This window comes from Frieseomelitta varia, unplaced genomic scaffold, assembly GCF_011392965.1.
Source record: "Frieseomelitta varia isolate USP_RPSP 00005682 unplaced genomic scaffold, Fvar_1.2 scaffold_532, whole genome shotgun sequence".
Lineage (NCBI taxonomy): Eukaryota > Metazoa > Arthropoda > Insecta > Hymenoptera > Apidae > Frieseomelitta > Frieseomelitta varia.
The window spans coordinates 121,241-143,825 of record NW_025110293.1 but is presented as its reverse complement, the minus strand read 5'-3'; the positions used below and the strand labels follow the sequence as shown (position 1 = coordinate 143,825).

At 44.4% G+C, this 22,585-nt stretch overlaps 1 protein-coding gene across 5 annotated transcripts in view; it reads right to left on the bottom strand.

Annotated features, from left to right (window-relative positions):
- The window catches only part of LOC122533483 (CUGBP Elav-like family member 4), a 571,418-nt gene extending 549,885 nt beyond the window's left edge, over positions 1–21,533 (bottom strand). For 2 of the 5 annotated variants that reach the window (XM_043663247.1, XM_043663248.1), the window contains exon 1: positions 20,403–21,533. The gene's annotated coding sequence lies outside the window, so the exon portion shown is untranslated. The remainder of the gene's footprint in view (positions 1–20,402) is intronic. The other 3 variants (XM_043663256.1, XM_043663257.1, XM_043663260.1) reach the window with 2 other exon arrangements.
- Positions 21,534–22,585: the final 1,052 nt, after the last annotated feature.

Genomic DNA, 22,585 nt, shown 5'->3' with positions numbered 1-22,585 from the left:
GTGACTGCGAGTATTCTTGGGCGATGCAGTCCTCGATGATGCTCGAGCATACTTAGTAGCTCGGAAAGAGATCGACACAAATCTAAAGCGACTTGCCCCTTTGCACCGGCTCAGTCACTTTGGTACGTGGTATTGATTCTGTTAAGTAGAAAGCATTCAGCGAGGGCGAGAATGGGATGAGGGTGCGAAAGTGCACGCCATTGGTGGCGGTAAACGATGCGGTTTCTTTCAGAACCCGGCTCGTGGAGAAGCGGCTGAATGAGTAACGCGCAACGGTTCGAGGCGTGCATAAGTCGATAAAAACTACATCAATTAGAGGAGCCCGCTGGTTTACGCGCAAGCTTCATCGTTGAAAGACGAAAGAGAACTAAAAGGTACGGTGCGTGTTTTGGCCGTAGCCAGGAAGCTTAGCAGTCACCCTTTTCTATCCCCTCGCTTGTATTCTCTCCGATGTGCGCCGTATAGGCACCGTATGTGCGTCGTTGTTTCGTATATTTTCCACGTGCAATACAAATTTCAACGAATTGAAGATGCATATTTTCCTGTTATTAGCGTAATCAGCAACGACGCTGTTACCAAATTACCATTTCGATGCATGTAGCTATTACTTTGAACGGGCGTTTACACTAAATAAACGAGATAACGTGCATTATAATTTCTAATGCGAAACTTGGTAACGTTGGGAAGCGTTGGGAAGCGTTGGGAATAAAATTAATGCCTGTAACGTTAGATTATAACGTTGAAGCCGTTATTGAATTCTCAAAATCGTTATCTGTATATTATCTATATAGCACGTTGCTCTGCAACTTTACAGGCGCAACGCAACATGCAAATTGTTTATTATGCTGACGCTGCATTCAACTCGGTCCTCTCCATTTTGCGCCCGACCCAATAAAACTGGAAACAATCGACGCGTAACTTCACCGAAAGATACCGTTGCGTTTCAGGTGATATTCGGACTGAACAAAACTAATGTGGGTGTAAACAAATAACGCGCATGTCAGATAAAGGAAAAGAAAACTGTACGATACGTAAAAGCATTTTTTTCTTTTTTTTTTTTTTGTTTCGAAGCAACATTCGCAGAGAAGTATTTTATCGCGAGAAATATAAATCCATGAGAACAGTGTTCGTCCATCATGCACACATACAAATTTGGATAGCGTGCATGCACGCGGACGAGGACGTTCGTTTATAAATCACTATAAAAGGTGAACGGAATCTACTTGCCGGGTAAAAAAATTAATCGCGACGAAAGAAATATATCAAACACGGGTAAAGCCCGACCGAGTGATTAATTAGCACCGGAAACAGACGATTAAAATTCAGATACAGTACGCCTGCGCTAGGGCAGACATCAAGGGAGTTGCTCAGAAATCGCAGATCCATCCGGCTGAATTTTATTCCGTTGCCGTCAGTGCCAGTAAATCAAGTCACGTGTCATTTACCCGAATACGTAATGTATCGCATAAATATACGAGCCACGCACACCGTCACGCATGGATGGACATGTGGAGGGCGCAGAATTTTTTTCCATCTCTCTCCGATGTTTCCCACCCCCACTTCCCTGCTCGCTCTCTCTCTCTCTCTCTCTCTCTCTCTCTCTCTCTCTCTCTCTCTCTCTCTCTGTTCCCCCTCTTCCCTTTCCCATTGGCCTCGTCACCCTCTGTCCAGCATGGAAACCGCAATCCCTCATCTTTCCCTACATTTACTCGATCCGAAACGGGTGAAACGTAAACTCGTTAGTTCGCACCCCGGCGTCGCTCGGTATCGTGCGTGCGCACACATCTATATGCACTTTTTCCTGATCTCTGGTCCCTCGTTCGTGCGACATCGACCGAGATAACAACATTTCTTTCAGCCTCTGTGGAAAAATTCGAGTCAACTGAATGTCCCCTGCTCCACAACGGATGGTATTAACGATAACGTTATTACTGTTAAATCCGGTGTAGAACACGGCCGAAACTGTTTTCAACTCCGAGATAAGGTTACATTGACGTTGCATGTTCCGCACAAAAGATGCCTCCGTTTTATGTACGGTTGCTCACAAAGCTTTATCTTTTACGTTTCTATCCAGAAAAGAGAAAAAGAAAACGTTATATTTCTATCTTTGAATTTAAAGATGCAACGTTCAATCAATTAAGAGGCAGGAATGGTACAGTGAAACGGCAGTCACACTTCCATCGTATCAGAAAGACATGACGTTGTTCGGCTGGACAAAGTCGAATCCTTCGCAGTTACGAGACCTCGGAAAAGCCGAAGGAAAAATGAGATACGATGGAGCAGCTGAGCGTAAAATAGTCCCCGACTCCGTCTGCTCGAACCAGTTACTCGCTACACATACGTATATAGTCCGCGGTTTCACATATCAGCTCCTTTTATATCTGGGCAAACGGTTTTGCGCTTCTCCACGTCAAAAGAATTCTTCGATTCTTTCTTAAAAATTTGTACGTCTCTGTCCCGGGGTATCGCGCCTCGAAGCTGGATATTTGCAATTTCTTTCGAGACATATTCGAAAGGAAAGTCGACGTTAACGATTCGATCAGAATCGAATCGAGCTATTCCCTCTCGCAATTGGAGAAGCGATATCTCGGCGCGAGATCTCGAACGCGACGAAACGAGGAATAAAAAAGCTACGCGATGGAAGAAATAAAGATAAAAGCAGAGGAAGAAACGCGAGAACCCGGTAATCCAACTGCGCGCCAAGCGCCGCGGGGATAGATCCGAAAATGAGTGAACCCGGTGCGGCGGCTTCCGACTATCCCACGATGGTAGGTAGATTTGCCGCGCGTCTGGTGTCGGTACGCCGGCGATGATGGTGATTTGCCTGCAGATTTGGCTAGAGAAACTCGAAGGTTTCGCAAAGGGAACCGAAAAAAAAGTGAGGGCCGCGGTGAAAGGAACGGGCGGAAGGAACGAGGGTTTTCTCGAAAGCGCGAGGAGGCAAGAACAGGGGCAACAACGGAAATAGAGGCGTAGGAGGCTCCGCCGTCCCGCCTCGTCTTGATCAATACAGCCACGGCCTACTACTATAGGTAACGTTTCGCTGCCTGCCTGCTTGCTGCCTTGCTTGCTTGTACTTGCTTTCCCCCCTCATCCCCGTGACTCGCTGCTATAGATCTGTCTCTTATTCGAACCAACACGCCTCGTCCTATCCCGTGGCTGTTCCATCTCGTTCCGTCTTCCGCCACCCTTCCAACAGAAGAAAGAGTAGGTATACGCGGCAGCAACCTACCCCACGGGACATGGACGACCGAAAGAACACCTCTCTTTCCCTTCTCGCTACAGCCTGGTTTTCTTATTAAAGAGGAAAGCATCAGATATTTTATCTTGAGAGAATTCCTGATATTTCTACTTCGGTAATACCTTGCTTCGACATTGCGTTTTCGAATTATGATTTTCAGCGATTGAAACAAACAACAAAAGCAAAAGGGCCAAGAAAGGCCACGTTACGAGATATCTAATGAAGCAGCTGAATATTATCTCGTGCACTTTGTAATCGAATAATATGATATAATGAAAGTTACGTACGAAGGGCTGAGAAGCCAATAATTTATATCGTAGAAATATTCATCTGTTGTTAAAAAAACTGTCAGTCGACAGAATAGTCGTAATTATAGTTGTTGCAATATGATTATAACATAATTATTATGATATTATAACCAAGAAAAATATAAGAATTATCGTTTCGTTGATTAATCTTAGCCAATGTTATCGCAACGGAAACGTGCAACGCGTGAAGAAAAATTCTCAGCGATAACGTAGTCATCGATTACGATAATCGAGTTAGAAATCGATTCGGTTCGACTCGGTTCGGTTAGTTTTGGCAAATATTGAACCGAGATTCGGCTCGATTCGGTGGCGGGAAATTAATTTTACGAGTCAAGTGCGAATCTAAACACGAGCCGCCTGTTTCGTTTACCTAGCTTTTTGACGCAGCTTTCAGAATACGAGAGAAGATGCGCACCGTTCATCCGTATAAGCTAAGTTGTATATCCGTATAAGCTAGCTGCGCCTTTGGTGAGGAAGGTATTCGCCGGTGGATGGTCTCATAAGAGATTCAAGAGCGGCTCGTCGCAAACGATAGAGTTTCTCTCGAAAGGAGGCGAAGGCAAATAATTGCGACTAGCGTAGCGACGAAAGAGTGTGAGAAAAAACGGTGGCAAAAGGGAAGAGGAGAGGAGGGGAGGGGAAATCGCCGACGTGGTTCGCGTGCCACGGCTGTTAGACGGCCGTGATGGTCGCACGCCGCAAAAATTAACAGTTAAACAATGGAATCCTGTTATATAGCCGTTACTCGCAAACCCGAGGTAGAAATAATTACGGAAGCGAGTTACCGTGTACAACCGGCTCAACTTACTTCGCTCGTTCCCTCGTTCGCCACCTCTGTGCCCCCTTTCTCCTCCCTCTATCATTCCCACGATTCCACAAGCAACGCCACCCCGTCCATCCTTAACCAACCCCTCCACATCCTAGCCTGTTACAGCAACGAACGGACATGAAAGGAGCGGTCGTGCTTTCCCAGACACTCCATACCCCCTCGCCCGTATCCCCACCACTCGCGCTACGTTTCTCGCACGTGAGCTTCCGCCACTGTTATGCGCCGTTAGCTGACTCTTTATGGTCTTTTAATTAGAGCCACTTTGCAGAACGACGATAGGAAAGGTTAGGAATGCCGCTTGGAAAGTTCTTTAATTTGCTCGATAAATCAGCGGACGGTTTTCTGCCGCGGCGAGGAAACGCGTTTATCTTAAGTACGTGCAGTAGTATATGTCGCAAACTAGCCAGCCGATCGCAAGTTTTCTCGAATATCTTCCGTCTTTTTGCGGCTTGCACCCACACCCCCAACTGCACCCTTTGTTTTTGGTTGTTTCGCGCAATCACGAAAATTGCCTTCACCGTTAAAAATGATTTTCACTTTCACTTTCTTCCTCTGCTCCTACGCTCGATCGCGTGGAACGCCGCGAGATTTACAGAGACGACGATTCAACACGTAAAACGCGCAATCCAAACATCTCGCACGCGCGAGCTGCGGCCGTATTAACAAGTAAATCGAGATTACTATCTCGCTCATAAATTACCGCTGCACAGCTGCAACATCGGTACGATCGCTTCCGAAAGAAACCCCAAGTTTCGCTCGATAAAGGTTTTGATTAAAGTGCTTGCGTGTAAGGAAGTTCCATACAGGGTATCCATATGCTGTATCCAACTTAATCTAACTCGAGCCCCGAAAGCTCCAACTTTTTTGCGCGATATTTGATCGCGACCGTTGTTCTCTTTCAGTGGAGCCTCGCTAGGCCATAAATTTTTCACGTCTACTCGTAAGCCGTGGCTGACCGCAAAATAATATGCGGCAGGGTCAGCCCTCATGTTTGGCTGATCGGCGGCTGATTACACGTGTTCCACGCCAATGGTAGGAGGGCATGATAAAGCTGGCGGACGGCTGGGGCAGAAGGCCAGACACAGCCTCAATCACCGCAACCTGCTGGTCAGCCTAATCCGCCATGGTGGCCACCCATTCAAAATCAATAGATAATTTTAGCCCTCTACACCGGGACGTGTATGCATGGTGACGTACGTATGTTGTAAAGGGATGCTCAATAATCCTCAGCCTTCACTCCCCGGTCTCTCCTATAAATCTGAAACTAGGGGTTAAGCTCCCAAAGTCTTCGAGAACAATGGATTCGCGATGCATCATCGTAGACGTTAGTTATCGCCAGTAGCATTATCCTCCTTCAAGAAGGAACGATTGTCTAAGAACGAGTTGCTCCACTTGCTACTTGCGCGAAAGTTCAGGAATTTCACTTGAGCGATTTGTAAAAATTTGCCCCGCACCAGCACCACAAGAAATAAGGGAACGACGAGTAGCATTGCAAAAGACTAAATATCAATTAAACGGAAGACGAGGCAATGACGAGGAATGGATTTAAAGGTTATCGGACACACTGACACATCGGCGTTGTGCGAAACCGTAGCGGCGTGTGGGTAGAAACCGCACTACGTGTTTTGCTCACATCACCGAGGCATTAAGGCGCGTTTTGCCCTTCCGTACGGGGAACTAAGTTCGTCTGTCCCCCTCTATCGCCTCTTTGCGTCCTGCCGGCGGCGATGTTCGCCCCTACACGGTGGCATGAATATTCAGGATCTGCGCCTCGTTCAATATGAATGCCGTTGATCTTGGCGAGTCGCTTCTCGTTCCGTTTGCGTTAACGCACACCCATGAAGAGGCCGCCGGTCGCGTGGTTTGTTCCTGGATAAATAGCATTCAGAACGAAGGATATCGTCGTCGTCGTCGTCGTCGTCGTCGTCGTCGTCGTCGTCGTCGTCTTCTCTGACGTTAAACCAATGAAGTCTCTCCTGATTGCGACAGAAAGCGCCTCCTCCTGTCTAGAACCACAGGATCATCGGTTTAACCTATATAGTTACTACGAGAAGCTTTCCGTCCTTGTGTGCAAATCTGAAAGAGTTCAGAATCCGTTTTTTCCCCCCATGTCTCATCCAACGGGAGGTTCGTTCATTGCTGTACACATAAAGCACGCGCTTCGTGTGTAAGAGATTCGAAAGAACCACGCGTAGCGTTGGATAGGCGACGAACAAGAGAAGAAAAGAAATCTCGCTGTCTGAGGCTTCATTGTGGAATATACTCGACGGAGAAGAAAAAAAAAAAAAACAAAATGAATTAACGAGGTTTTCGCGATAAGACGGCGCGGCGCGTTAGTCTCGCTCTTTCAACTTCGCTGAAAGGTGTATATACATATAATGTACGTACGTACGTAAATATGCGCCGTGCAAGGAAATGATCAACGAAATTCCGAGAATGCATGGACTAAAATTCAATCAGCGATATCGCGAGAACGATACCGCGTTCGGCCGATTATTCGCATTTCACCGTCCTTGAACGACCGATAAAAGCGATCTGGTTTTCATTTCATCGCACACGGCACGTAATGTATTATATATCGATCGTAAGGAACGATTTGACCAGCCGTGGCTCGTTACGAAAATTGAAACGACTCGCCGAAAGCGTACGAGTGCACACTCCGGCGAACGCAATCCGGGGTCCTTCGCGTTATTAGAATAAATCGTGTAGATGTATGGGGCATGTAACGCTCAAACGAGCTGCACAGAGTGAGCGCGGCAAAGCCAAGAGCACCACGGCTGATGTGGATACTCGAGCTTTCGTCGAAAAGCGGAGGCAAAGAGACAGAACGCGCGGGGCCACCGGGCAAGATTCAACGCGAAAGAGAAAAAGATAGAAAAGCGGAAGAAGAGAAAGAGGGCCGTCCGGCCGACTGGTCGAGTACAAGAGAGCGAGCAAGAGAGAGAGAGAGAGAGAGAGAGAGACGTGGGTAGATAGATAAGAGAGGAAGCAACTGGAGGACGATAGGGGACAGTGGAAAGGCAGGGGGGAGGGGGAGTGGCAAGCAGCGTGCTTTGAGAGTGGACCCCCGTGCTGAAAGTTCAATCAAGCTAAACAACATTTCTGTCCGGTCGCTCGCCAAAAAGCGGACTGCCGCGCACGGCCGGCCGACTGCGGCAGGCCAGGGCTGGCTGGCCAGCCAACCTTTCCCGACATCGGTCTGGCCTCAAACCAACTTCAAACGCGTATGAAATCGCGCTATCGTGTTGGCGAGTAGGGCGTGGCCGTATCCGTGGGACCGTGCAGGATCTGTGGTTTTCCAGGTAGCGATCAGGATCGAAAATCTGTTGCTACACAGGGGCGATCGTCGGTCTACGTTTGAGTAAGAATATATTCCACCGAATGGAAACCACGGCCGAACAACGCACCGATTAAATTTTAAGCTTTCCGTTAAAAATACGTTTATCCGGCTTTCAGGCCTTTGCCCGCCGATTTCAATTTGCAGTAGAACCTCGATTGTAAGAGGTAACGTTGTGGCGAGATCGCGTAAATCGAAAACTTGGATAATATGGAAGGATCGATATCATGAACAACATTTTTGACAATGTGCAATTTTGCAAACATTTTACCGTTGCTGAATTTCCATTTTAAACATCACTTTTCATTTCGTATCGTCATCTTTCTTTAAACATCGCGGCTTCTTTCGATCAACAGAACGACAGTGCGTTTTAAGAAATGGAAACAGCCGCGACGCGATGTCGTCATCGGCTAGTCACGATATGTATTTTCGTATCGTAAACTTCGAAGCACCGCGGATAATATGGAGTTTCGATTAAACGGGGCTCAGATAACAGAGTTTTTACTGTATTTCGTTACAAAAACGTCGACTGGAGAGACAAGAGGAGCCCTGTGACCAATAATAAAGTCGTTGATACATTATATATGGCTCAATTTTCACGATAATAAAATGTCATCTGATATTTACTTCATAACAGAATCTAGTACAAGCTGTTAAAGTTTGCAACAGCATTTGCATTAACTCTCGTTAGGAATAAAAAATAAAAACTGTCCCTGATTATACTATGACGTTTACTTTGTGTTATATAAAATTTTTACACATTTCTCCATTTCGTTCGTGGAAATTTCACGAAGGATATTACGTAACTGTTCAATCAATCAAATTAAAAACATTCGCATAAACACCTGTTGTCAAAATACAGGAAACTTTGTAGAAATTTGAAAAAAATTTTTATTCATCTTATTCTACGAAGTTGAAAATACAAAAGTGTAGGTGTTTTATTTCGTGTATCACCTAGAAAATGGTACACAATGCTGTTTCGATCGAAGGATTCGCAATTTGAATGGAAATAATAATAATAAGTGCAACCCAGATATGAACAACCGAAACTCCAATATGTAACTGCTGAATATTTCTGAACTTCTCTACATTTTCCGAGTCTTACAATGAAATGTTTATTCGGCCATGTATTATCTGCGACTTGCCTCGAGGAAAAATACGGAACGATTACCCGCACATTCACACTCCATTTTTTAAGAATGCGAGGACCGAACGAAACACGTACATACGTACACGATTATTACTGTTTCAATTTTAAATTGAGAACGCAGAATCTATAAGTACCACCGAATAAATGAATACCAAGTTTTGCTAAAACTAAACACTTGGTTTATTTTTACTATTCTAGACAGGATATATCAGACAGTTTCAAAACCAACGATGGTTAATTTCGAGTTTTCGGAACAAGGACACGCGAGCCATACGCGGGCTAATTAACAAGCATTCTCAAAGCGACTCCTCGATGGATCCTCCGAGTTCACCGATCCCGATGATACATGTCGATTTCCCGATAAGCAGCGCCACGAATGATGCCCAGAGATTACTGATTTTGACAAGCAACCATCGTTCTGGTAAGACGAGACACGTTGATATACGAGTAGTCCGCGTCGTAACCCTACACAGTATTGTTCAGATCGAAATGAAGGGAGGGCAATAGTTGGACGGACATTAGATTGATCGGAGCCAAGGCTGATTATGCCGGTGACGTGAACAAGGGAGGAGGTAGGCTTATGGGTAACAGGGGTCGTCGCCCGGATTTAGTTCTACGCGTCCTTCGTATTCGTTCCACCTCCGATCCTTTATTTTCAAGTCGCCCTGGCTTTCTTTCCTCGACACGCGCGTGCGCCCGCGCTCGTGGAAAATGCAAATCCTTTTGTTACACTCGGCGGGGGGAGCTGAAAGGAAACGTAATCTGGCGGACGTGATCGAACCAACGAAATTACAAAAAAGCGTGGATAGAATGGGCGAGAATACGGCGCCGTTGCCAGTGGCCGTGCACCGCGTACATTTTGCGCTATTAACTACGAAATATCGCGCGATCTTAATAACATTTACGGTGAGCACGTAATCTCGAACGAGACCAAAACGAGAGCTAACTAATTGGAGCAAGTCGCCTCGGTAAAATCTATTTGCTCGAAGAGCAGACGACGGTATCTCCGCGATCGTGAGAAGTAAGTGAATTCTATTATAAATACCGTGCTGTTAATTCGCGCGACATTACACCGCGCGAATATACATACATATGTACATACCGTCATTTCGAATAACGAAGTCAGAAGCATGCGTGTCTAGGAATATCTTCTTACCCCATTAAAACGTGCCGCACGAATGTCGTGTCTCGCCGAGAAACAAATAGGCGGCCTGATACCGCTTATTTGAGAACGGCGTGGCGGCTGGAAAAGTTTGAAAGTGGAATTGAAAGTAAAGCGGTGCGGCACGTAAACCGTATTCGTCACTTACAGCCGTTTATCGTTGGATTCGTGAGTGGCACTTTCTATCCTCCCCCCCCCCTCTCCCCCTCCTTCACCCCCTTTCTTTTTTCTCACTCTTTCCCTTTTCTTCTTTCGTAACAATTAATTTCCGCCGAACGAACGCGGGGCTGAGCGTGCTTTCTCATCACGCGCCACCGGCTGAATCGCACCGAGACTGATATAAAGTTATCAGTATGAACAACATTGTTACACGCTTCCTCCATTAACATAAATACAATTCTATAACGGCGAGAAGGAGTAACGCAGGCGAGCAGAAATCGACCGCTCCGTTTTTTCCTTTTTCTCTCTCTATCTCTCTCTTTCTCTCCTGGCAAACCTATCTTTCTGTCATAATTCTCCTTCTCCTTCTTGCTTCATCTTGAACGAAAGTGGTCTGGTCTGACTAGCTCCCTCTCACACGCGATTCTTCCCTGTATCCCAGTCCAAAGCTTTATTTTATTTCCTCCATTGTTTCCACTGCTCGTGGGTACCACCCTCACGTAGTCCTCCTCATTTTCCACACACACGGGCTCAGGCTTACCAACACGTACCTTTAAAACCACCCCTTCATACACGTACAGCCAGGCAGCCAGATCCCTTTTCTCAGTTAGCTCCTGGTCCCTTGAACGTTCGCATTATTTTGCTCCGTGGTCCTTTTGTTTCGATCCAGCCTATTGAACTGTGGGTGAGATAATACGCCCTACAGACCTTTGCGCACGACACGTTGCTCCGAAACAAACCCGCATTCTCACCTTCCAATAATCCTGCACTTTTATCCCAACATCTTATCTTCTATACCGTGCCAAATTCCACTCGCTTCGGCCGATCGCGCTTGATTCAATTGACACGTACTTTACGCTTGATATGAAATAATCGCGGCAAAGCTTGCTTGCATCTGCACGATTTACCCTCTTCCTATAACTGCCTCAAATAAATCGAAATCGAATTAGGTGGGTACGGAAATTGTTTTCAAACGCGTCGATCCCCGATCGCTCCTATTAAAAATATGTCATCAGTTTGCATAGGTATATTCCTTTCTCTTATCGACGAAATAATAAATCGCAACAAGAATAATTAGTTTCTTTGGATTTACGCTTTTCATGTTCCATTTAATGTCCCAGAACGAGTTTTCGAGATTTTATTATTTATGAAATTAACGATACTAAGAATACTAAGCAGCTTATTTTGAAATCTATCTTCTTAAATTAATTTGTCTACCTTTCTATAAAAGAGAACATCCGTCCATCTTTCATAAATTAATCTGAAATCTGTTAGGACATTTATGAAAGTTTCTGAAAATTATCGCAACGTTCTTTAAATACGGTAGTTGCTAATATTAACAAGTTGGTAAAATGAATTTTCAAACATCTGGGCAACATCCGTCCTCCGATTAACTTTGCAACACTTGCACTCAGCTCGTTCGTTCAGAAGCATTGCGCACACGTTGTTCAAGTATCAAGATGTAATTTAGATGAGCAATTTCCAAGTCGAAGTGGCGCTGGTATTAGGAAACCGCGAACTTATGTATCTGAGAGTGAATTCGAAACTGGGGGGAGCATTTAGGATAATATTATGCCGTGCTGACATCTTTGGTGTTAGCCAGGCTATCCGTTGGGTAGCTCGATATAGGACCACGAGGGAAACCCTTGCCTTCCTTTACCCTTCTCTCTGTAGAACCAGAGCACAAGCAACGAGTCGATAGCGAAAGCCCGAGATCCTGCGGTCACCCTTTACAGGAAAGGCCAAAGGAGTTGCTTGCTTTCGCTGGAAAGAACGAGAGATCCAGAACGAGAGGAAAGGAAAGAGATACGAAGATGAACAGAGAGAGAGAGAGAGAGAGCTCAACTGTTTCATAGAAGAGTAGGGGAACCAACTGACCGAACCACCACGCCTTACCAAGCTTCTGCGCTCGTGTTACAGGGCTTTCAAATTACGGCACAATTTCGTCCAAGAAACCACGATCTGAATTAACGAGACGAGCTAGGATGAACGCACCTGAGCCTCCCGCATTTTCCTAAAGGTCTACAGGATGTACCTGTCTACTTTCATACGTTCGGGCCATCATCGATGTAGCTCAGGATAGGAAGTCGAGCTGGAACATGATTGGATCGAGGAAATATTAGTTCAACTTGAACTGGAAAGAAAGAATCACAGAGAGAGAGAGAGAGAGAGAGAGAGAGGGAGGGAGAAATTTTAACAAAACCGCAAAAAGATTTTAATTTACGACACGATAATGGCTACAAATTCATATTTTCAGCAGGCATATTTACCTGCAAAGTATGACACCAACAAATATTTCACATCGACGATATAGAAACTGGAATCGTAAAAAGGTATGTTTCATTGCGTTAAAAATAGGAATAAACGAAATATATATTCTCCTGCCCTAGAAAGCTTGGAAATGGAAATGGAACACATTTGTCACATAAAGGTCCCAACGGGACCTTAAAGTACCAAGAAACGAATTCTGTCACAGTCCTTAATATCTGCTTTTTTCAAAAGAGGAGACTGTACGATATTAGAAAGGAGAATTCGGAAATGTCGGGAGAAACGAAGATGTGGACGAAACGGAAGGTTGGGGCGTTGATTATTGCATAGAAAATCACGTTGTGTAAATTTACCGGCGAGAGGAAAAAAGCAGTATGCATGAGAAAGCGGTCTCGCGTATTTCTAACCTCATTTTAAGACGTCGGTTGAATTTATCGTCGCAACATAAATACCGGCCGTAGCTCGCATACCACGCGTAAGAAGTTCGTATGTGCGCGAAGACATATCGGAGCGTAGCCATTTAAAGATGAAAGATCTTCCGGCAAGGTAACGCGTTTGATATATTGCCCGGTGCATAGTGGCCTTAACGTTATTAAATTTTCGGCCTTGCCAGCCGCGCTAGCTATCCTGCATTTTAAATGTATCGAATGATTATCAGCCAGACGCGGAATTATTCAACGGCACGCCGATTCATATACTGGCGAGTATTTGTTATTCAGTCGTAGAGGGGAAAACGATATTATTTATGCGACGCATGTGAAATTCAAGGAAACTGTGTTGATGGATCGCGTATTTCCCGCGCGGCGATTAAACGTATAATCCTCGGGCTGGAGGAAGAGGAAGAACATCGAGAGCACGGAACTTGCAGGAAGTTGGAAAAGTTAGTAGAGTAGCAAAAGTTCCCGGAGAAACACACACGTTGTATGATATTCGAAACAGAAAACGTGGGGATTAACGGTACATATATGTATTATATATATATATACATATACGACGGATGCAGCTAGCCTGAATACGTCAGCACGCTCCAGCGCGCTCAGACTCGCATCAAAAATGTATGAAATGATATAATTTTCGTTTAATTAAAATTGTAATAACAGTTTTGACTACATTCCGCCAGGCTGGCATTAAAATATACGAGGCGCCAGCGTCGTCAACGACGCCGCTATACCGAGAGAACCGCGTAGAGCCGGGATGAAAAGTCAGTCGATGAAAAGGTGGGCGAAAGGGCGCGGCAGAAAAGGGTCACGAATCCCGCCTTAATACTTCCGACCCTTTGTTCTGCCCCCTTCCGACCCCCTCCCTCTCCCCGCCTCGTCGCTATATATATTGTGTACAATATTTTAATTACAGTCGCGGATGCGGAAACTCTTTCATCGATTAGTACGGCCGCCAGTTCTTTTCTCATGTTTTCAAGAAAAGCTTCCACCTCAAACATCCCCGATTGGTTAGAATTCTAAAGACATGGTGAACCGTGGAAGACTGTCTTGCTGAATCATCATTCCCGATAACCTTCCGACCGTCTGCTTGCCATCTGCTAGTTATCTACTTGGAAGTCAGAGTGGTAAAAGAAAAGTTCGACCGTCATAGATTCTTCTAATTAAACAGCCGTGGCACAGCGTTTATGTAGAGGCGAGAAGCGAGGAGCTGAAAGGGAAGTTTGAACAGGCTCGTGTTCGAAAGGTACGGCTACGTAGAGCCACGAAGGTGAGAAAGGCGACGAGAATGGAAAATAAACGTAGCTATGATGCCTCGAGTTTGAAACAATTAACATAACAAAGCGAAGGGAAGCGGCGAGGGATGGTCGGAAAGGCGGGATACACCGTAGCCAAGAGCAGACGAGTGAACGCGAGCGCGTTTCTCTTGAGATTTTGGCACTGTTTCCACCGGCGGTCGTAGCCTATTCCAAGTTGCGGTATTTGAAAACATTTCCCCGACCAACGCAAACGAATCTGACGTGAACAGCTGAAGGACTGCGCGGTGTGAAACCTTTCCCCTATTACCAACCCCTTTTTTACATAGCAACGTTGCTCGAAATATATTGCGCGTTTGATCTCGTCTTTCTTTTTTTTCGGGGAGATTGTCACGATCGAAACTATATATTCTCCGATTGTGAATATCGACAACAGGTTGTAGAGATAAAAGACAGGTAGGAGAGATAAAATTTGACCAAAATTTGAAACGAAACTCACTGTTCGAGATATTTGTAAATTCTTATGTTAACACGAAAGTTGTAACGTTTTGTGATAAGTCGCAGATCTTTTCCTTTGGATATGACGTAAGGAACGACGCAATCTGTTTCCCTCGTTGTAGGTATATGCATGGCGTCGGATCAAGCGAGAGAACATTTTCCACGTCGTGCGTTTCAAAGTACGTATTCAAAGCATCTTCAATGTCTCTTGCCGTTTTCCAGCGTCGTCGACATAGCTCGGCTTATTTGATTAAGGTGCATTGAAGGCGCTATGCATATAATCGTATAAATTGCTTTTGATGTGAGAGAGCGTGAGCTCTTGCAGTTCTATCTGCGTGGTTGAAAGTTTCACACCCTTCTTTCCCCCTCTTTGCATTTTCCATTGCCTCCGCAGCACTTTCTCATCTCTAGCCTTTCTTGAAATATCTCCGTGATATGCAATATCGTCACGCGAAAAACAAAATATAATAGCTGTCAAGAGAATACCCCCATCGAAGCGATAAATATAATAAGAAACAGTATGCGAGAGAAAATCAGGAAGAAGATATTAAAATATATCGTTCAACTTTTTTCTAATTCTATTCGAACGACATTTTTTTTTTCTAATTTTATTCTAGATGCAATTTTATGGAAGTTGTTAAAACATGGCGACGTAAAACTTTTGAGCAATCTGAGAAAAATGAATATGAAATAAACGAATGGACAAACGTACTTGTGTCCGAATTTTCAGGCAAACGTCACGCGATTAAATTTAGTATTTTGATAACGCTGGATAATCTAGTTGCTTTGAAATTAAGGTTACCAGTGAAATAAAGCTGAAACCAGATATAAATTAACCGGTGTACGTGACTGCGATAAACACGTAAGTTTTCTCATTGGTACTAAAACGTACCGAAGTATCTTACAGATAAATGAACGTAATATGACGGTTAAATTTATAAAATGATTTGCAATCGTTCGAACGTAAAGCGCGCAACATATTATATATTCGTAAAATAATTGGAAATCGAAGAACCAAAAATCTCAAGATTCGCGTAATAGCTGTGACTTAAATGAATAACGTGAGAATATTTATGTAATAAAAAATTAGATACTAATATCACGTCTTTGCTTATTGCAAAATAAATTATATACATACATCTGTATTTATCATGAAAACGTGTTTACAATGCTGTTTACATAAAATGTACGAATGGAAGAAAATAATAAAGGCGCAATGCATTTGAACGACACGTCACGTCTGGCTATACATCGACCGTATCTACTTGCCGTGGTTACGCACCCAGCTAAGTGGAACGAGGCGTTACGTTCAGACGTCGCTGTTCCGGTAACACAATTCAGAAGGGAGTTCTCTCCGAGGACTTTCACCGTATTAACCCAATATCAGCCATACGCTTTAGAATCAGGTTAACAACCTCCTAGTCCCAGACTCCTTCTTCCTTCGATCCAATGAATTTCATTATTTATTCGTCGACTATATACAACGATTAAACAACAAAATGTTGAAGTAGACGATGAAATGAGTCGTTTGTACATCGATCGCTCAATTTTCACGTTGCGGAAGCGATTTTCTTAACATTATCACATTACCACAACACTTCCGCGGAAAGGAAAACAATTTTTTTCTCGGAGGAAGGCAATCAAATTGCCGTTTTCCAGCCGATTTCTTCGATCCTAACAATTCATAAACATTCCTCCGATATCTGTTTACGTCTATTAGCATTTCGTTGTGCAGAGAATCGCGGAGAAATCGTCCTGCAGTTTGTTGGTGGTATTGCAGTTTGAGTAACGCTCTAGCGATCGTCGAGGCAACCAGTCAGCGCTGGTGGGAAGTATAAAATGTCAATACGTTTACCGGTGGTTCATTGTTGAGCTTGATCTATGTTTATGGGCGGTAACGGTATAACTCGCTGTTGCATTGCATACACTGGCACGATAGGGAGAAAGCGGTGAATATCTTCTTTTGTAATGTTCCGGCCATAATGGAACAAACTTTCGTGTTAAAATATTCATCTACAGGCCAATCGGAGGAGCAAATGCGACGTAGATTTGTTTAGATTTATAAAAGACGTTGATTCCAGTATAAGTAAACATTGGAGTCGCTTAATTAGAAAATATCACAATATCTACTATTTTCATGAAAATCTTTATAAGTACGAAATCGGGGATTAATTTATTTAAAAAATTCAATTGTTTTAAGTGGCTTCAGAGTGGCTCTGACTTAAAAATTTACGACTACTTCTTTTCGAAAAAGTAGAGAGCATCTTTGATATATTTTTTATTTCTTATTTGGTAGCGTTTCATTAAACATAGTGGTTACTTGGCAATATCACAACAAACGAAGTACGAGCATCGCCATTGGCAAATCAGATCATGCAACACGTGTATATTTAAATACGCGTAAAACGTGAAATGGAAATTGGACATTGAAAACTATGGAAGTAACAATAAAGGCAAGTTACATTGCGAGGTACTGTTAGAATTACGTGGAATGTAAAAGATCTATACTCATTCTCGAGGTCACAGATAAGACTCGAAGGTTGTTTGCACAGGTCTAAATGACAAAACTCCTTTCGTATATTCCCTTTTTCTTTCTTTTTCGTTCCCCTTCTCTCTCTCTCTCTCTCTCTCTCTGTTTCTCTCTGTTTCTCTAACCACATGCCGTACGTACTTACATGTGGTTGTCTCACCTTGTACACACACGCATATACACGCACACTCGGAAGCGAGTGCAAGGGGTGTGTAAGTGTGTGTAACTCGCGTCTGGCCGAGGGCGATATCGTTTACGATAATGCATGTGCCTAGTGCAGATCTCTCGGTCGAACGATCGTCCCCTTCGGCCTGCTTCCCCTATCGTCGACTCGTTACCTTCGACTTAGCACGTTCACACGCGATATGATACTTCGACAGACGCCGGTTTGCTCCAACGACAATCTTCTCGGGTCGATTTCGAAAAATTGAACTGGAACGGCACGAATTTACCAGCGCGTCTCTGCTATCTCATGATGTTAGAGTATTTTCTCATTTCAGGTTATTTTTCGGGTACGCGCTCGATGCTATCCGGCACGTAGGAGAAAATTGCCGGGCGCAGAAAAAAGAAACTGTAACGTGCTGTTGATTCGCTTTGTTCGGTATATCGCAACCAGGTTCGACGAAGCGAAGGGGTTGAGGCGCCGGAGACTCGCCGAGGGAATGAAACCTGATTTAGGACTGCGGTCCAGAAATCTCCCGGGGGACCGTCCGAACTGACCACTGCGCACTCGCTTCGCTTTCCAGTGTCCCTCCGAGTGCGATCCTCACCCTGCTACTACCCCCCGGAGTCTCTGCCGACTCCGCCGACTATTCCGTGTCCCACGTCCAACATCCTCGTGTCCCTGGACGCCAACAAGTGCGACTCTTTACCAACATCGCGTTCGAAATGCGTCCGGAATACTAAGGAACTCCTCCAGGCGTTACACCAGAATTTATTAAGACAGAAAAAGAAGAAAACCGCGCCGCGCAAATTCTGTTATCGAGCCAACTAGATGCTTTCTTCTCTGCCTCCCTTCTGCTTCCTCTGTTTCTCTCCTCTCTCTCTCTCTCTCTCTCTCTCTTTTTCATTAAACATTTCTACCGTAGTACCGTAGTGCCGTAGTGTATACGATAAAATACGATCTTCTCAGATACTTCGCGCATACTGCGTACCCCCTTCATTGTTAAAAGAAAGAAATTAAAAAGAAAATTTCCGTTTTTATGAAAGTTTCAGCCGTGGAATCTTTGCTTCCACATTCCCCAGCGATGCAGATAACAAATATTGTTTCGACTCGTATAATATCGGATCCCTATGATCCCATATCGAGCGTATCCCTGTAAAACCTAAACGAAAGGGGAAGGGAACGGCTAGGGGAAAAGTTTCAGGGAAGAGCCAAAGAAAAGAAAGAAATAAAGAGAGAGGTAGGAAGACGCTCCTGGCACAGCCTGGCGTGTAGGTTACTACGTGCTTGCTAGTCGGGGGCATCCCGTGACCGTGGTCTAGCTTAAAGATTCGGGTCAGGCTGTAACCTGCCTCGATTGCAAATACAAGGGGGAAACACTCTTGGAAGCGCTGCCAAAACCAAAACTCAAGTGGCACCAGCTATAGACTCTTGCGCGACCACGAACACGCAAAAATTTAATCGCCTTCCTCTACGACTCATTTGATTTCTCTGCTACCAATTCTCTCTCTTTCTTTCTCTCTCTTTCTCTCTTTGGAAAAATCTGCTACAGCCACCGGCGAAAGTAGTTGCGCGCGTTGCGAGCAATTCTCTGAAAAGAGGAAAATATCTCGTATACCATTACGATGAAAATCGTGCCGATCGATATGGAAAGTTATACAGTGGACATCTCAGATAAATGATCGTTAGTATAAAACATGAAACGTTTTGAAGAATTGTTAATTATATTACTTACAGCTTACTTAGGCAGTTTCGTATAAAATTGTCTATCGTTAAGGCAATATAGGCTTAAATACGCACATTCGAATTTGAATGCAATAAAACCTATCGCATATTGTATATTGACAGTTTTCTATGAAACATATAATAACGATCCCACTAACATTAAATTTTTTCTAGAGTGATTATTACAAGCGCTTGATCAAGCCTTGAAAGATACAAAATACGATGCAACATGACACATGTTAGGGATATTCGTACGATACGCAGCATCTCAAGTTTTCACAAGATGCGTGAAAAAAGAGTACATACGTACGACGTTACGAAAAAATAGCACGTCTTTTGTCACCGGATATGAATCCTATTGAGCATATTTGGAGAGGAATATGCTTGGGAGATCCAGTAGTAGCGCAAGAATGCATCCACGATGCGACGAAAGCTCGTTGCTTAGACACTGAAGAATGGCGTAGCATACCGTAAGAAACTGCTTTTTTTTTTCAAGGTATGCATTCTCGTCTTATTGCGAGTGTAAGAAATGTGGAATTCAAGCTAACGGATATACCCAAGATGTTTCAACCATTCAAACACGAGTTATTTCTATTTTATATTTTATATCACTTTCTGTTTATTTTAATCGTTTATTTATAATAATTTCCACAAATTTCATTCTTGGCGATATAAAAATATCGCGAGGCAAGATAGCGACTGTGAGATTAAAAGCAAACTGCTTATTTTACAACGATACGAATGTAAATATATTAAAGAGAAATATAAAATATAAAGAAAAGGAGAGAGTAGGCAAAGATTGTTATTGCATCTCGCAGATCCATTCTTTAAGGTCTACGATTGTGTATCTGCGCATATGTATGCAAGTACATAAGGATGACTGTGATATTCGTTCTGTGACAATCATTTGAATTATAGTCCAGAAATATTTTTCGCAGAAACCTGAAAATATCATCTGTCGGATGATACGGTTTGCTATGCTAGTTGATAACTTTCGATTATTCAGAAATGCAACGCTACCATGTTACAACATTCTAACGACACGTTAAAAGACACATTTCCAATGATCATTAACAGATTTTGTTAACGAGACGAAAACATTCCAGGAATCTTTGAAAAGTGAAACTTTCGTAAATATTTACGAAATTATGCTCCTCAAAACTCCTCTATCAAGCGATGACATCGGTGTCTACCGCGAGAAAATGTGCTTATCATACTCGCTGGCATAGTTCTTGGAGGATTCAGTTGCAAACTTCCTGCCGAACAATGAATCATCGCTCACAAAGAGGAATGTATCATCCAATAGAAAGATCTGTCATCGAAAAGAAAATTGATGTACCTGGTTGATAAAGGTAGAGGTCCGCGGCACGCGGCCACACGATCGCCGAGCGCTCCACGCTGCCTGCTTGATTCCGCGTGCTTGCGGATCCGAAAAATCCTACGAAGAATCTCGTAAACAACGACGCGGTACTAGTGTCTCGCTCTAGCACTGATGATCGTCGTTTACGCAATTCACAAGTCCTCTTCGTCCTCTTCGACAGTGTCAGTACAACGACGATGCACCGTCATCCCTCTCCTTCTATTCGCGACATGAAAGTGACACACACGCGTTTCGATCCTCGACAGTCGGACGGAAGAATCGTTCGACAGAGAGTGTCTCGTTTCTTTCTTCTCCCTTTTGTCACTGGGCCGGCCACTCACCGATCACGCACGACGTTACAACGTCGGTATGGAACATCAATAAAAATTCAACAAACACACAGGTAACCGGCAACTTTCAAACTGATCACGAGCAACTCGTTTCGCAACGTGAGGAACATCCGTGAGTATCGCAAAAGCGCCACTATCAGAGCGTCGCCGGCAGTCGGTCCGACGACGACGACGACCACGTGAGCTAGGAACGATTGAATTCGAATCCACGTGTCGCCGATCTCGCGTAGACGATCAGCCCGGCCAAATGAAATCCATAAAATCGTGAAATTGCTTGGCCGATCACGAACGAGGGTCGAAGCGCCGTCCGACACGCACGTTCCTTCCGACTTGGATCGTAAAACACGACAGGACGATAAAACCGGAAGGACGACTAAGTAAAACTGGCTCTTCGTTTGATTCGTTAATGAAAGCAAGAGCGCGTGAAATCAGTACTCGCGACACCGGGCCATGTGTATCATCGGGTATCAATAACAATAACAACAACAATAACAGCACTATATCACGACAGAAGGGAGGATGGTCCCTCCGGGATCGTTCCTTCTCCGCTAGCTCCGCAGCAGACGCTCCTCGTGCTAGGTGTCAGCCCCTTCGGAGATGCTGGTACCGGCGGTGAGAGCGTCAACCGCGTGGCTACCGACCGTGCTCCTTGTCGACGTCGTCGTACTCATCAAGAAAGATTCGTCACCTTGTCGATCAAGGTAACGTCACGCCACAGCCTGGTTTCTCAGCCGCGCGAAGAAAAAACTCGACCGTTTCCCGCTTTCGTTTCGTTTCGTTTCGTTTCGTTTCGTTTCGTTTCGTTTCGTTTCGTTTCGGATCGTAACGCTGCTCGAGTTCTCGTGTTCAACGCGTTTGATCGAGACACAGTCTGTATCCCGGCAAGGAACAACCCGACGAACGAGAAGGCAGGAGAGAGGTGCGTGTGTGACAAACGACACTGCGCTCGTCCAGCTGATCGGTAGTACGACGTAAGAAAACTCGTTCACTCAGCAACGATGCTGCTGCTGCCTTCTTTGCCAAAACGTGGAGATGGTGTACACTGCGGTCGCTCTCCGCACACTGAGGATAGCTGACGTCATGAGCCTACCACGCGGAGGTGGTCTCGCGAGCGAGCGTTTCGCGCCGGCGCCCGCGGCGCTGCAATCTCTATAGATACATCACCGCTCCAGCGATATATGTATACATCTTTCTCTATGCCGCGCCGCGCGCCGGTATACCGACGACGATCCGACTCGACTCCACTCGTTTCCACCTACGACCAGAGACCGAGTAACGGTTTAACCGTCGACGGAGGAGCTAACACCTAATGGAGTTTTACGTTACGCAACGTTGGACACGGTCAAAGAGGGCAAGCGGCCGCACCAACACATCCGTCCAACCTTACGGATAGAACCGGAGAAAACGTTCCACGTGAATATTATTTGTATAGAATAGCGATTTGTTGATACCGCTGATGCGATGATCGCTGCAGCAATTCCCTTTTGTAAGTATCCTTTAAAGGTATCTCTTCGCTTTAAAAATGTGAGCTATTTAAATAACAGGATACGAGTAATTTCGTTTTAAATTCCCGTAACCATCACATCGGCGTATTTCGTATAATTAAAATACAGTACGAGTCGAAGTCGATCAATTTCTGTCTTACTAAATGCGAAGATATATTTCAGAGCACGAGTCAACGAAACGCACGATTTTAAGATCAAATAGTAGAAGAAAGGGAAAAATTCTTCATCACGTTTTATAAATCATCGTCAAAATATTCTGTCAAATATTCGTGCGTTTTTTGCAATTAAATACTCCCAACAAAAACTG